This window comes from Hemicordylus capensis, chromosome 4 (assembly GCF_027244095.1).
Source record: "Hemicordylus capensis ecotype Gifberg chromosome 4, rHemCap1.1.pri, whole genome shotgun sequence".
NCBI lineage: Eukaryota > Metazoa > Chordata > Lepidosauria > Squamata > Cordylidae > Hemicordylus > Hemicordylus capensis.
This window is the reverse complement of record NC_069660.1, coordinates 208,963,277-208,980,273: the sequence shown is the minus strand read 5'-3', so window position 1 is coordinate 208,980,273 and position 16,997 is coordinate 208,963,277. Positions and strand designations below refer to the sequence as shown.

At 45.5% G+C, this 16,997-nt stretch overlaps 1 long non-coding RNA gene across 2 annotated transcripts; it reads right to left on the bottom strand.

Moving 5' to 3' along the window:
• Nucleotides 1-1,117: 1,117 nt before the first annotated feature.
• On the bottom strand, nt 1,118-13,188 carry LOC128323381 (uncharacterized). Of its 2 annotated transcripts, none has more exons than XR_008306241.1 (3): nt 12,856-13,188; nt 11,898-11,994; nt 1,118-2,453 (listed from the first exon to the last, which is right to left on the bottom strand). It is a non-coding gene; the product is annotated as an uncharacterized LOC128323381 (long non-coding RNA). The 2 variants fall into 2 exon arrangements; XR_008306240.1 differs by having other exon boundaries at nt 1,118-2,187.
• Nucleotides 13,189-16,997: the final 3,809 nt, after the last annotated feature.

Below are 16,997 nucleotides of genomic sequence, written 5' to 3'. Positions count from 1 at the left end.
AGGTGTGCTAGCCTCCTTTGGTCTGATGGCAACAGACCCTCATCTTCAAACATGAGTTTGCTCTAGGATGGGGTATGTGATTTAAAGGGCCAAAAGGTTCAGCATTTCTCAACCCTGTGTCCACTGGGCCTTTACATTGCACACCATGCCAAGCTTTATATGTGAATGGGGCGGAGCCACATTTAAAGATGCAGATATACTACAGTCATGCATAGTTCCAATGATCACTCTCTTCTTGTTTAAGCAAGAGCTGAGAAAGTGAGGTTCCTGCATGTTCTAAATTTAAAGGAAGATGAAGGAACAGAAGACAGTGTTCTGGCTTGGGCCCTGTGATGGCCTGGACACTAATGAAAACAGAAACATATTTGACACCATTACCTCTAAGATACCATTGGGATTTCAAAAATGTGCCCTCTTTATGATGCCAATAAATGTGTCAGTTACAAAAGGAAACATTCTGAAAAACGGCTGAGTTTTACTGCATTTGGGGTGATTGCTCCATATTCAGGGCAGGATAATGGCTAATAAAAGTTTGCGGTGGATGATATTGTTGTGCATCTCTGGAATCTTTATTATGTGCAGTTATAAGAAACTTTACAAGGTGTGCCAGAGTGTGCATTTAACTTCCTGAGAATTGTTACCTGTAAGATGAGACGCTGGTGTCAGCAATTAAATGCAAAATGAGCTCCTATCCTGCTGCTTGGGCATATGTTACAAATATATATAATATCATTCATAGCATCATCATTTTATTGTAGTTTTTGTAGTTGTTGCTGCATCTAATAATAGGATTGTGCAAGTCACAGAGCAGCCTGTGAGTTCTCTTTGGGTCACAGAGCCGAACCTCCAAAATGGCTCCTAAGGGCATTTTGATAAGTGATGCTAAGAATACCACTAGTTTGGAATGTGTCACTGCTGATGCTGAATGTGGTTGATGCAATATAGAATGCAGAGGTGAGCCATTTTTAAATGGAATACACTCTGGCCAATGTGGTTCTCTTATTTGATTTCTAGATATTGAAAATTCAGATACCAATTTCTGATTCATTTGTGAGAATATGTAAAAGGCAGGTCTGACATTCTGAAAACACGATCATGACCAGTTTCCCTGTCAGCCTCCATGACACTCATTTTATTTATGTATTTTATTTACAGTTCGATTTCTAGAACACTTTTCATAAAATTTATCCGAAAATTTTTAGGGATAAATTAACAGAATTTTAAGGAACAAAAATCCATAGAAGTCATGTTACAATAACATTAAAAGCAACCATGCAAACAATAAAAACACAGACTAAGCAGCAACCATAAATGCAGAAACAGAACCGCTGGAGAACAAAGAGACCAGTAGCCCCTAAAGAGCAAAGGCCTGAACAAACAACAAGGCCTTTAGTTGCTTTTTCAAGGTAGCCAAGAAAGTCAGAATGCATGCACTGTGAGAGCATTCCAAAGTCTGGGGGCAATAACAGAGAAGGCCCTGTTCTGCATGCATGACAGGTAAGGGGCCCTCAGGATCGGCATGTGCAGGGGGACATGTGCGTGCTGATGTCACACAAGGGCAGCTGGAGGAGAGCGCTGCTGGTGCATGAAGATAACTGGGAGGAGTGTCACATATTCAGGAAGTGGTGGAGCAGCAGGTATGCACTTGTTCTCCTCTGTTTTAAAGGTGCTGGGGATGTGTTTTGAATCATACTTTGTGCACATCCCTCAAATGAATCTTGGTACATTCAGGCAAATGAGTTAGTGGGTGGAGCAAATTTTGCTGGCTTGTCAGATCTTGTTCAGTTCCAGATATGGTCTTTGTTTTTAAAAAAAATACTTGCTGGTCTGGGCTCTATGACCATGGGAAGCATCCTAACAGGGTTACCCAAAGCTCATGTTGACTTCACAAGTAGATATATAGTATAGATACACAGCCAGATATGGGCTAAACATATTTTTAAGATTTTGATTTAAAAAATCAATGCAAGTTGAATGGTCAGTTTCCCCCAGGTATTTTGCTTAAAAAAAGAAGTTGTCCCACATGCATTTTACAATAGTTCACTGTTCACATATGACTTGAAATTCTGCAGAAAAAAAGAAGTGTGGATTGTTTGAGGATGCAGAGCCAGCATTTCTATTTTCATGGAAAGAACAGTCACTGTCAGCTCCTCTTTTCAGTTCCACTTTGATCAATAAAGTTGTTGGCTGCAAGAACAACATAGTGAAACAAACTAAAAAAAAAAAAAGTATTCCTTCAAATGAAGAGGCATATTTAATCCAAGGAGGATGTAAATTCTAGAAAGCACAGCAGTTCTGAAAATGCAGCTTTTGAATTACTCAAATTATCCTCTCTTCCAAATCATAATAAAAGATGCTAGAAAACACATGTGTATGCACGCACAGAGAGAGCACGCGTGAGAGAGAGAAATATTTCAAAGTTACAATTTAAAGTTCCACTCAGAGTAAGAATGCTGAAATAAAAGCAGAGATATTTAGATCACAATAATCCCTGATATATTTTTTAAAAGCATTGCATAAAGCAGTTTATTCAAAATACCAAAAATACACATCAGTATAAAAAGAAAACCTTTGGATACAACCCAGGTGAACCACTCAGGTTGGTTTTACTGTGCTCAGTTTACCCTTGCTAGACAATAAAATACAAGCATAGATCAGGCAAAAGGGCTGGTTTCAGTATTGTGAATTGACAGTCATAGTTGCTAACTCAAGGGGTGGCTTCACATATGCAGTGATCAGCCCTCCCCTTCCCTAAAGAGTGAATCAGAAGTGAACCCTCTCTTGACTGACAGGCAGTGACCTCTAGGGATCAGCCACTCAGCACACAGTGGGTGGTACCTAGAGGGCCTTGTGGCAGGAAAAGAAGCGGTTCTTGATTCTCAGTTGGAGCTAGGGAATCCTTGTGACAGGTTGTTGCCAAGGAAAATGGCTGCAACAGGGAAGACTGCAATCCTGGGAAGTTAGGACTGCAGGGGTCTCAAGACTCTACCATGGATTTGGTGAGTTCAGGAAGGAAGCCAGGGCTTTGGCTTTGGAGAAAGGTTTAGTCTAGGGAACAGTTTTCTAGTTTGCTAGAAACTTTTTGTGCTTTGCAAATCCTTATGACTGGTCTATTGTGTTTTATCTGTAACATAACAAGCTAAGGACTGTTGAACCTGTGCCCACTTATCCATCCAGGGCACTGAAAAAGTCTCTGTAACATTTAAAGGTTCATTTAAAGGTTTTCTATATCCCTGTTCCTTGCAACTGGGTGGGTGGTGGTTTTTGAATTATCCTTGCAACTGGGTAACCATGATTTTTAAAGTGTGCCACTCCAATATCAACTGGAGTGCTCTTTGGAAGTAATCTTGTAAAGTACTGAGTGTTTCTTTTACCTGTAACTAGAAGCTGAGAAAGCCTCAGATGGAAGCAGTCTGTAGTATTTTGAATAAAGTTTTTCTCTTTTTTGTTCTTTGCATTTTACCTTCCTCTGAATGGATTTTTAACTCAGGGAAAGGGTTTTACTCTGGTGCAATACATGTCTCAATTTTAATTGCTCAGCAACTCTACCAAGTGTTCTCATCATGTGTAGGCTTGCACATGGAAGTTTTTGTGTACTTTTCCAATAGTAAAGAGAAGGAGGGTTCCCTGGAATTTCTGTTAAAAAGTGGGCATGGTGGCAGCGATTGAGGTAAAGGAAAAGTTTAAGTTAAAGGAACAGCCTTTGTGTGGGTGAAAGCAAGAGAGAAGATGATTCAGCATTTTACTTCCCCTCACGTGGGCTTGCTTTGAGACAAAGGTTGGGTTAAATCCGCAAGAGAAAAAAAATAAGGGGAACACAGGTACTGAATGCAAAAACTATATCACAAAACCCATGAACAAAGAGCAAGGTAATGCATACAGAGGCACAATGCAGGATAAGACGAAACTACACATATAATGAAAAATTCCCACAGGCACCCATATTAAAACAGCAAGACAATACAATGGAAAGGGCTGAACAAGCTCCACAAGATCAAAAAAGTGATGCTGACGACAGTCACTGAAACGCTGGTTGTAGATAATGATGTAAATGGTTCTGATGTGCCTGAACTCAATCCTTATGAATGTAGGAACTGCACTCTGCACAAAAACCTTGAACTGAGAGGCTGGGCACAGAAATCTTGAAAGTGGAAAAAGTGAAAACTGGAACCTTGACAGACTTCCTACAACCTAGACTCTGTAACTAACAGACTACAACCTAGGAAGTCTGTAAAAATCATGTGAAATTATCCTTAATTTCACATGCTAGTAAAATAATGGTCAGGATCATCCAACACAGATTACAGCCCTACGTAGAAAAGGTAATGCCATATGTTCAAGCTGGTTTCAGAAAAGGCTGAGAAACAAGAGACTTTATTTCTGATGCACACTGGATAATTGAGAAAGCCAAAGAACACCCAAAAGAAGTCAATATGTGCTTTATGGACTACAGAAAAGCCTTCCATGTCAAGTTGTGGAATATCTTTAGGAAAATGAGTGTCCCAGAACATCTCATTGTTTTCATGAGAAACCTATACACAGGACAGGAAGCCACGGTCCAGATGGAACATGTTGAAACAGACTGGTTCAAGATCAACAAAGGCGTAAGACAAGGCTGTATACTTTCTCCTTATTTATTCAATGTATATGCTGAACATATACTGAGGGAAGCTGGATTGGAAGAAGATGAACGTGGTTTTAAAGTTGGAGGAAGAAACATCAGTAACCTGCGCTACGCTGATGACACCACTCTGATAGCTGAGAATGCGGATTATCTGCAAGCTCTAGTAATGAAAGTCAAGGAGCACAGTGAAAAAATGGGACTACGACTAAATGTAAAGAAGACTAAACTAATGACAACAGGTACAGCAACCAGCCTCAGCACTGATAATGAAGACATTGAAGTGATGGGTAGCTTCTGCCTTTTAGGATCGACCATCAACAGTAAAGGATCCAGCAGTCAAGAAATACACCACAGACTAGCACTTGGTAGGGTTGGAATGAAGGCCTTGGAAAGGATATTTAGATGCCGTGATGTGTCTATACCTACAAAGATTAGACAGTGATTAGACAAGACAGTGGTTTTTCCTGTGACACTATGGATGTGAAAACTGGCCTTTGAAGAAGCAATATAGAAGAAGTATTGATGCTTTTGAACTTTGGTGCTGGAGAAGACTTTTGAGGATAACATGGACAAATGGATCATAGAACAAATCAAACCAGAATTTTCACTTGAGGCACAGATGACTGGGCTCAAACTATCATACTTTGGATGCATTATGTGAAGATCCAGCTCCCTTGAGCTGGGAAAAGTTGAAGGAGAGAGACGAAGAGGTGGATGGACTTGATTATGACAGCAATGAATACACCACTGAGAGACCTCAAAGGCCAAGCTGAAGACAGATCATCCTGGAGAGAATCTATCTATGTGGTCGCTAAGAGTTGACACCAACTTGACGGCACCTAATCAATCAATCAATCAATCAAGAAGCAAGAGGGCAAGCTATTTTATTTCATTTTATTTTCTCACCGTCCTTTTCCTGAACTTTAAACTTTATACCGTCTACTTTTTCTAGTGTATTCTTCCAGTCTCCATCTCTTATCCCCTTTCCCTGTGGGAGTGTGGCCAAGAGGCAGACAGTAAGAAAAGCATAATAAAAATATTTTGAAAATGCATGGGAAAGAGGACAATTGTTCTGTATTGTCAATCTGCAGGACGGCAGACCTGAGCTCTTACTTTCTTTCTTAAAAAATTCTCCATGCCATCAGCTCTGCCCGCCCCCCTTCCCACTAAACTTCACCGTTGGGCTTCCAGGCTCCACCCTTTCAGCTTCAGGACCTCATACCAACTATTGTGCATCCTTAGCCTACCCGGACCTATCCCCCTTTGGAAGCATTAAAATTCAAGCCAGCCAGGTGGTAACTCTCCATGGACGGTTCGTTTAGTACAGCTAGGGCAAGAGGCTAAACTCCTTGGCAAACAGATCCATACTCCAGACATTTGTTAGGAAGGTTTGACCTACTGTATTTGACAAATAGGCTGTGTGCATTAATGATATGGGCCAGCAAGTCTGCTTGGCTTCTTTTCAGGGGAACTGTGTTTCTGTTTCTCTAGGATTTATTTACTAATCCCTGGCTTTAGCTCCTGCTTTTGTGTATTCCAGAGACAGGCAATTTGCTCCTCAGCATTTTTACAGGCCTATGGTGAAATAATCCCTGGCAGGGATGAAGGCAGATTCTATTGGCAGCAAAGCAATAATCCTGTGTCTTCATGTTTCAGCAGAGGCAGAATCTTAACAAAGGACACTTGCAAATCCTTCCCAGCACCTTTTCTAGTTAGATGTTACAGAAAGCCTCTACGTTACATTCCAAATTCCCCAACTCATATTAAGTTAGTCGGAATCTTGCAGGGGAAGTCATAGGGTTTCACATGAAACTGAAGGCTATGTGTGTGTGTGTGTCTTTTTTTTTTTTTTTAAAGCATGTATTGGAAAGGATAGAGCTTAACTTGAGCTAGAGCTTATTCCTGAAAACTGTTTTCAATGCTAGGTCTCAGTTCTGCAACATATGAAGTAATAATAAAGAACCATGTGCCTTTCACTCACTGCTGAATAGCCAGAACCAGGGCTTGTACATCTGGAAGGTGGGATGTGATGTCCAGGTAAGCTAAGGTCCTGCTACATGCCCGGGCTGTACCTCACAATCACTTGACTTAGACATCAGGCTTGGTATTGGTTTGTAAGAGTTGGGATTCTTCCTACTTCCACATGGGCTGGGGAATGTGCATTCTAAGGCTGGCCTAGTGCAGCCAAGCAAGGAACTTCTGCCACCTCCAACACCCAGAAGCTCAGGCTTTCAAGAAATAGGTGGCATTGATTTATATTGATGTCCTAACTGAAGGCCTGACTGAAATGATGGGTGGAATGATGGGGAATCGTTTCATGTGTCACCTTTCTCCCTCTCTGCTTTGGTTAGTCTTTTTCCCTTTCTTTCCACCCACCTGCCTTTCTTTCTCTGTGCCTGGAGAAGCCCTCCAGCCCTCACCCACCCCTCTTCCCTTCTCCAGGTGCTTTTCCTGATGCTCAAACACAGAACAGCCTCTGTGTGAACATTCCAAGAGCTGTTGCTCCACTGAAAACAATAACAGCACAATAAGCAGTTTAAAAGTCAAGTATTGAGCCCTGTGAATCACTTCCCCTGAAGAAGAGTTTTACTCAAAATGCGTTGCAATCTACTCTTTAATAAACTGTATTGCACCATTCCTGTTTCCTTCCCTCCTACCTGTTGGCGTGGTGCTTTTTATTTTCCCTTCTGTCTGCTTCCACTGAGAACAAGGGCATTTAATTTAAGACAATTAAAGCTAATTAAGCGTCTGAGGTGCTCATTTTGTGTATGGGCATGGAGTGCCTGACAGTTCTGAATTTCGCAAACCTTTCAATGTCCCAGTAAGTGAAGGGAAGTAGCAGTTATGAAGAAAAAACAGCCAAGCCGCAAACTCATACTTGGAAAACATATGTATTGTCTAAACAGACTGGCAGCAGTTTCTCCAAGATTGCTGGCAGGATCTCTCTGTTGGAGATGAACTTCCAGTGCATCGACCTTTTGCACCAACTGTCCTAATGACCACTAGGGGCATTGGGAGTAGAGACAGTGAGTCAGGGTCTCCCTATCTTTCCCTACTCTGTGACTCCTGAACTGACTCTGCAGCACTTCCTGTGCTGAGTCACAATCCTTCCTTTCCTCCTAGAGAGCAGATGGAAACATCTCCCTCTCTATCTCTCCTTACCTATCCACTATGTAGTCCTTTAGATTAGATATAGGTCTTTCCTATCTAAGTGTATTTAACCAATAAATATTTAGTGTTTAATCATACAAGGATCTCCATGTGTTTTCTCTAAATAGCTGCAATATCCAAACCATCCTCTGCTACCTACTCTGTAACTGGAGTATGTGCTCATTCTTTAGTGCTCTGCTGTTTTACCTATTGTGGGTAAAAATCAACAACCTCTAACACTCTCAGACCTATCTTGGAGATGCCAGAGAGGGCTTGGAACTGCATGCACATGCTCTTTCTAGAGTGACTCCATCACCTAAAGGGAATATCTTACAGTGCTCATGCATGTAGTCTCCCATTCATATGCAAATGGTGGACCTTGCTTAGCAAAGGGGACAATTCATGCTTGCTACCACAAGGCCAGCTTCTCCTCCCATGCTTCCCATCTACAGTGTTTGGAGATTTTTAGTTTAGAAAAAAGGCAATGTATTCAGGCTATAAAAGTATGCATGGAGTTGTCAGGATTCACCCAGACACCAATTTGAGAGAGACAGATTCAGAGAATGAGATGAAGTCCCCTCAACCTGGGTCTCCCTCCTGACGATGGCCCTCCAGAACCATCAGAAACAGAGCCAGACATTCACCTTGGGGCGTTCTGGAGCAAAGAAGACCCACTGCTTCTGGGTGGATTGCTGGCCCCTTCCCTAGCTCTATCTGCAGAGGCGCTCTAACCCTCAGATCTTGGGGCCCCGGTCCGTGGCCTCCAAGGTCCGGGGGCCCCTCCAAATGGCCGGTGGGCCTCCGGCAGCCACCCCGTCAAACCTCTGTTGTTGTTTTTTAAATTACAGCTGCTGTGTGGCCGAGGGGTGGCTACCGGGGGGTGAGCGGAGCAGTCCTCCTCAGCTCTCCTCTATCCCCCCTCTGGCAGTGCCTGGAGCAACCTCTCGGGCCAGTGTCTTCTACCAGCTGTGAGGCACGCCTGCGCAGTTGAGAGATCATCGCAAGCCCGTGACATCATGAGTTTGCGATGATCTCTCAACTGTGCCTTTGTGCCTCGCAGTTGGTAGAAGATGCTGGCTCGAGAGGACTGGCCCAGAGTCACTCCGGCTGCCACCGCTGCCACTGAAGGAGGGAGAGTTGAGAAGGACTGCTCCGCTCACCCATGGAAGCCCCCCCCCTGCAGTATGGCGGCTGTTGTAAAAGGAAGGGAAAAAACAGAGGTTCGGTGAGGCCCCCCAAAAGTAGGTTTGGGGGGCCTCGGGGGGGGTTGCAGATGGGAGGTCTGGGTGCCCAAATCAGCTAAGAGTGCCCCTGGCTATCTCCCTCCCTCCAAGGATCTGGTTGGAGGAGAGGAGCTGAGTGGAGAGCTGGTCTTGTGGTAATAAGCATGACTTGTCCCATTAGCTAAGCAGGGTCTGCCCTGGTTGCATTTGAATGGGAGACTTGATGTGTGAGCACTGCAAGATATTCCCCTCAGGGGATGAAGCCACTCTGGGAAGAGCATCTAGGTTCCAAGTTCCCTCCCTGGCTTCTCCAGGATAGGGCTGAGAGATATTCCTGCCTGCAACCTTGGAGAAGCCGCTGCCAGTCTGGGTAGACAATATTGAACTAGATAGACCAATGGTTTGACTCAGTATATGGCAGCTTCCTATGGTCCTAGAGGTGACATTGGGTGAGGGTGAAGCAATGCCTGGCTGCTCAGGTCCTCCCTCCCAATCCGTTCTTTTGGGAGGAGGGGGAAACCAGCCTAGGTGCTTCCTCAAGGGGAGGGGTGCCCAAGGAATCCAGGAAGGGATGGGGCCTCTGAAACTCTAAAGGCTTTCAGTCATCACCAGCTCTTTGCTGGTTCAACAGGTCCCCACAGAACTTGTGCCTCCAGCACTAGCGGATTAATGGAGAGGCAGTAGAGGCGACTGCCTATGGCGGCAAAATTCCGCCAGTGGCAAATTTTGTTCATTGCCAACAAACAAACAAACAAACAAACAAACACCCTTAATGTTTAAAACTACTACCACGCAGGAGTGCAGCGGCAAGAGCTCCCTCGCACCTGCCAGTAGGGGTGTGCACGGAACCGCGGAGCTGCGGTCCGGCACTGGGTGGGGGGTTCCAATAAGAAATGGGGGGGGGCGTTACTCACCCCGGAGACAACCATGACGTATTTCACTGAGCACTCGGGCGGCAGGAAGATATAAAAGAAAAGTAAAAGTTTCTTTTAAAAAATGAGCGGCAGGAGAACTCCCTGCTGTCCCCTTCCCCGGCTGGGCTGCAAATGGCTTCTAAGAAGCCTTTTGCGCACGTGCGCAAAAGGCTTCTTAGAAGCCATTTGCCGCCCAGCCGGGGAAGGGGAAGGGAGGGACGGCAGGGAGCTCTCCTGCCGAGTGCTGATCTTTTGGAAGGGGAAGGGGAAGGGACGGCAGGGGTCCTCTTGGGGGCTGCAGGGGACTTGAAGGGGGCGGCCGCCAGCCGAGCGGGACTTTGAAGGGGGCGGCAGGGACTGGGAGCTGTCCTGCCGCCCAATTCTTAATTCAAAACTAGGAGCCGCAGCGCCGAGCGGGGAAGGAAGCGGGCGGCAGGAAGATATCCTGCCGCCCGAGTGCTCAGTGAAATACGTCATGGTTGTCTCCGGGGTGAGTAACGCCCCCCCATTTCTTATTGGAACCCCCCACCTCATCCTCCCGAACCAAAACCACCCCGTGTCCGGACCGGTCTGGAGGCCTTTAGAATGGCCTCCGAACCGGTCCGTGCACATGACTACCTGCCAGCCCACCTCCCAAATTATGATGGCAGCGGGTTGGGGGCATGACCAGTTTGTTGACGTGCGGCACCGAGAGAGTGGCATTACCCCTCCTAATCCAAGCCCTCCCACCTCTCAAATGACTGCAATCGCCTGACTTCGGGCTTTTCTACATGTGCATGAGTGCGCAGTAAGGCCAAAGTCGGGCAATTGCCTTCATTTGGGAGGTGGGTGGGTTTGGGTTAGGAGAAGTATCACAGCCCTCTCTGCGCAGAAGGCCTGAAACTGGGCAATTGGAGTCATTTGGGAGGTAGGCGGGCTTCGGTTAGGCGGGGTATCGCCACTCTCTCGGTGCCGCACGCCCACAAATTTGTCTTGCCCTGACCCGCCGCTGTCATAATTTGGGAGGTGGGCTGGAGGGTGGGAGAGAGCCCTTGCCACCACACTCCTGTGTGGCAGCAGTTTTAAACATTAATTTTTTTAATTTGAACTCCCCCCTCCTTCCTCCCTTGCTACAGGGCAACAAATCTTTGGTTGCCTATGATCGGCAAAGACAAAGAGCTTAATCTGCCCCTGGCCTCCAGGCTTGCTACCTTGCCTGACGCGGGTGTTAGGAAAGTGGATAGAGAGAAGTTTTTCTTCCAACACTAGACCATACAGTTAAATAGACTGACATGAGATTTAAGTATCTCTTCACATGGCACATAATTAATTTATAGACCTTGCTGCCCAATTGTGGTGAGAAGTGCTAGATTAGATGGCTTTAAAAGGGGGATTAGACAAATTCATGGAGAATAAGTCTCTCAGTGGCTAGTAGTTCTGATGGCTATATGCTTCCTTCAAGATCAGCAGCAGTATGCCTTTGATTACCAGTTGTAAGCAATATGGAAACAATTAAACAACCCCGGGTTATACATTCATCTATTGTATGTGGGCTTACCTGAGTGCAGCTCAGGGCACTGAGAAACAAAATGCTGGCCTAGATGGGCCTGGAGCCTGATGGGCCCGGAGCAAGGCTCTTTTTATGGGCTCTGCCCTGGGTCTGGCAGGGTGAGGGCTCTGTTGTGCAGTGGGATAAATGGTGCCATCTCAAGGTAGTGGCGTCCCACTGCCCTCTTTATAGCAATAGCACTTACATTTATATACCGCTCTATAGCCGGAGCTCTCTAAGCGGTTTACAATGATTTAGCATATTGCCCCCCAACATTCTGGGTACTCATTTTACCGACCTCGGAAGGATGGAAGGCTGAGTCAACCTTGAGCCCCTGGTCAGGATCGAACTTGTAACCTTCTGGTTGCAGGGCAGCAGTTTTACCACTGCGCCACCAGGGGCTCCTTCCACCAGGGGCTGCGCCACCAGGGGCTCTTTGGGGAGGGATCACTACCTACCAGGTCTTGTGCCAACTCTATCCTGGAGTATCAGAGAGAGCCTCAGGTGCATCCTGGCCTGGCTTTTGTAGACACGTAGACATAGGATCCGAGAGGCCTATGAGCACAGAACACCACCAGTCAGGGGCGTAGCAAGGTTGGAGTGGGCCCAGAGACAAGATTTTAAAATGGGGCCCCCCCACTCAAAGTCCAGGGCCTCCGCACACCCCAGGCCCCCAAGGATTTAAGTCTGATATTCCAAAATAAGTATGCTGCCTGCAAATACATTTCACTGAATACACACACGCACACCTCACAATATATAGTGATATACATTGAGTACTATACATTTGTTTTACTTTTAATGCCTAGAACACACTAGAAAGATGAATGATTAAAATGGGCCCCTCGCTGCAGATTAGCCAAGGAGACTTTCAACCATGCAGGGTGAGCCTATGTTTGTTTTCTCAGAATTCTGAACAAATTCAGTCAAGTTCGATTCCAGGAGATTTTTCACAGGAGGCTTTTAAAGCCCTTTAACACACCTCTCCTCTGGAATGGAGGTGCTGCATTCACATGTTGGCCAGATCGACCCTGAAGTCCCTGCAAGTTATTGGGGAGCAGTTCACACACAAGAAAAATAAAATAAAATAAAAGCAGAAGACATGCTTCACAGTTCTCACTCAGACCTTCTGGGTTGCAAAACAACTTGAACATAAGTGCATTTATAAATGAATGAATAAAATAAATATAATACTGTTTCTTCCAGAAGTTTTTGTAATTTTCTGCCATGAAACAAGCCACTTATAGGACTTTTAAGAGTTTTTTTTAAGCCAGCAAATTTTCCAAGCTGTTTAAAAATAAATATTCAGAGACTTCTCAGTCCCTCCCCCCCATATCAAAGCCCTATGGCAAGCAGATCCCTATATATCCGGGTGGGGGGGTGGGGAAGGTAACCACAAAAAGGAGTTCACACTACCTGGCAGCAGGGGGTCTTCTGCTGCAGAGAACAGTGGAGGCCTCTCTGGCTGCCTCCTCCTTCCTGGCTGGCTTGGGCCCTACTCGAGTTCAGGATTCACAGAGGCCTACACCAGACCTCCGTGGAAGCCCCGCCCACCCGCCGATCAGCTGAGAGGCGGGAGAAAAGGAGCTCTTTGCAGCTTGTCTGCTGCCTGGATTGCCGGCCAGGAGAACAAGCTGGAGAGACGGCGAACAGGGCAAGTGGCTGAGGGGCCTTGGGGCTGGGCAGGGGGCAATGGGGAGTCACGTGAGGTGCCTCTGGGGGGCCCCTCCAGGCAGTGGGGCCCCCAGACAACTGCCTCCCCTTGCCCGATCGTTGTTACGCGCCTGCCACCAGTGCCATCCGGCTTGTTCTCAGCCTCCAACTTGTTGCCAGAACCTGAGGGGTATGCTCATGTGAAATAGGGGCTGTAATCCAGAATTTGGCTTTAAAAAAGCCAAGAAGCTTGACCTTTAACTAGACAACTCTTTTTTTTAAATTATAAAGAAACAGATAAAGATTTATGTTTTTAGAGAGTCTTTAAAATTGTTTGCTCTTGTCTGTTCTAGTGGGTTTTTAATTTGTTATTCTTGTTTTAAATGGGTCTAGTTTTAGCTGAGGTTCCCCCCCCTCCCATTTTATGTAGTTTAATTTTTTTGTAGTTAATTTTTGCCCCAAGTAGTATTGCACTGGAAGGGAGGGATATCCAGTCTTCCCTCACCAGCGGCTAGGGTTCCCTTCTGGCAAAACCTCGCCATTGGCAAATTTGTGGTTGGCGAGGCATTAAAGTCTATGGGAAACAGGGGGTTAGGGGAACCATAACCACAAAAAGACCTACAAGTAAAGGAAAAAAATACAAAGAAGAAGAAGAAGAAAAGCTAAAACATCACAAAAAATCCTGTAATATCACCAAGAGTCACCAAGAAGAATGAGCAGATAGAACCTCTGGAAATTTTTTGAAACCCCCACCCGCCAAATCACTCTAAGGCATTTTAAATTGGCAGTGGGCAACATGGTCAGCAAGGGGCACCAAGAAGAATGTACAGATTGAACCTCTGAACCCCCCCTAATCACTGACCCCCCGCAAAAAAACCCCTCACCAACCATGGATTCTCGGGTTGCAGTTAGGAACATAGGAACATAGGAAACTGCCATATACTGAGTCAGGCCATTGGTCTATCTAGCTCAGTATTGTCTTCACAGACTGGCAACGGCTTCTCCAAGGTTGCAGGCAGGGTTCTCTCTCAGCCCTATCTTGGAGATGCCAGGGAGGGAACTTGAAACCTTCTGCTCTTCCCAGAGCGGCTCCATCCCCTAAGGGGAAGAACTTACAGTGCTCACACATCAAGTCTCCCATTCAGATGCATCCAGAGCAGACCCTGCTTAGCTATGGGGACAAGTCATGCTTGCTACTACAAGACCAGCTCTCCTCTCCATAATAGGAAGCTGCCATATACTGAGTCAGACCATTGGTCCATCTCGCTCAGTATTGTCTTCACAGACTGGCAGCGGCTTCTCCAAGGTTGCAGGCAGGAGTCTCTCTCCGCCCTATCTTGGAGAAGCCAGGGAAGGAATTTGGAGCCTAGATGCTCTGCCCGGAGTGGATCCTTCCCTTAGTTAGCAAGAGCTGTCACAATTTCCTATTCACACATACTCAAAACCGTGGTTGGCAAGGGATGACTGTAAACATATTAAACAAACAAACTAGGGTTATCAGCTCTGATGGAAGCCATCCCTGAAGATATCCCCCCGCCCTTCCCGGTATCTTTCACAAAACCTGTGGCTTATGAGTACTATCTTCTTAAGAAAGTATACAACCTTGCTAGTTAACTGGTGTAAGTGAAATGTTTTTGCAATAAAATCCTGCACTTCCTTGTGGATTGTGCCCTTCGTTTTTAGACAAAAGTGTATCCTTACTTTATTGTATGAGCTTCCTAAATCTATACATACTATACAAATGCAGAGGAAGGTCAAGTCAGTTGCCAGATTGTTGAAACATCTAACAGCAATTATAAGCAGCTCTCAGTTACTGATAGATGGACCGGTTATGAGTCAAAATCAAAGCAGAATTATGTAAAGTGACTCAGAAGTGTTATGCAAAGTGAATGACTTTGTCTTTTCTCCCTGTCTCACAGACATACCCACAGAGGATACAAAGCAATTTATTACTTTGCTCTTTTTATTATTTTAATGACAAGCTGGTGGCATTTTGTTGTTGTTGTCTGGAAAACATGTATTTTTTTTGAGAAACACACAAACAATTTTATTTGTATGTCTATACATAGTGTAATTCTGACTTACTTTCTACACCTTCCCTTTGGTTGTGTTCTTGTATACAGCTTATTATATCTGTTTTGCAAGAATTAACATATTTATTATATAATATGAGCTTGATACCACTGCATATGTTTACAACACAGAGCACATTTAAAGATCTACTGTATGTTCTGGCAATATGAGTAGCAAAGAAGCGGTTCTTTTCTGCCTGCATAACTTCTGCAAGTTCATGTCCAGCTGAGTTATCAAGCATTGTGAGAGGGCTAGTATGTGCCCCTTCCCTCATGAACTCAAATTTGGAACCTTCGATCATCTGCTGTGACATTTTAAATGACTTTTTTGCAGATAAAATCTCTTGGATTTGGGCCAAACTGTATCACACATTTATTGCAGAATCTACTAGGGAGCATTGTTTCCTCTAAGGTGCACGCAAGCGCACTCACACACAAACCCCAAGGGTCCCCGCACAGCACTTTCTGGCGGGCGCACAGTCTCTGTGCACAGTCTCTGCCACCGATGCCCAACTGCCTGGCACCCCGTTTCCCCCTTTCCCTGGCCGAGAAGCATTTCCGCATTTCCCCATTTCCCCCTCTCCCCGGATGGGCTGCTGCCACCTCCCCTCTCCCTCCCGGCTGGGCATCTTCCTCCTCCAGTTCCAGCTGCAGATCTCGCGAGATGTCTGCCAAGATCTGCAGATAGCCCCAGAGGAGGAGGGAGGGAGGAGGACGTGAGGCAGTGGTGGCAGCCCTCCCCCAGCAGCCCCCCCAAGAGAGACCGGCAGAATGTCAAGGTGGGGGCCTGGGGGCGGGGGAGATTAAAATTTTTTTGCATGCATTAATTCTGTGTGTGTGTGAGAGACAGAGAGAGAGAGTTAGTTAGTTAGTTAGTTAGTTATGTGCACACACTGCCTTGATACTGCCACCCATAACAAAACTCTTTCCGCTCACTGATGATAGCAATTAGAGGGAACTCTGCTAGGGAGGTGTCCAGCGACTCCTCTTATGGGATCAGATTGGATCACTTTCAGTTTGTGACTGTTGAGGATGTGGACAAGCTGCTTCGGACTGTACATCCTACCACCTGTTCTCTTGACCCTTGCCCAACTTGGCTCATTTCATCTGCTGCAGTACTATCAGTCTGGGTACATATTTGTAGCAGTCTGGGTACAAATGACCTTAAAACAGTGGTACATCTATGCTGGTTTACTGTAAACCACCCAGAGACATATGTTTTTGGGCAGTATACAAATGTGTTAATTAAATAAAAATAAAAATAAATATTATAAATGCTTCTCTGAGGGAGGGTAGGATGCCTCCTTGCCTTTAGGAGGACATTATTAGACCTCTGGTCTAATAATATCTGCACTGGATTCCTCGGAATTAGCCAATAATAGACCTGTCTCCAATCTTCCATGGCTGGGCAAGGTGAGAGGGTGGTGGCCTCTCAGCTCCAGACAGTCTTGGAGGAAACAGATTATCTAGACCAGTTTCAAACTGGCTTGGAGGTGGGTTTTGGGGTTGAGACTGCCTTGGTTGGACTGATGGGTATTGACAGAGGGAGTGCGACTCTGTTGATCCTTCTGGATCTCTCGGCAGTTTTCAATACCATCTAGCATGGTATCCTTCTAGTTATACTGAGGGAATTGGGATTGGGTAGCACTGTTTTACAGTGGTTCTGTTCCTACCTCTCTGGCAGATTCCAGATGGTATTGCTTGGAGACTGTTGCTCTGCAAAGCGGGAGTAAATGTATGGAGTTCACAAGACTCCATACTGTCTCCAATGCTTCTTAACATCTACATGAAACTATTGGGAGAGATCATCAGGAGATTTGGTGCAGAGTGTTA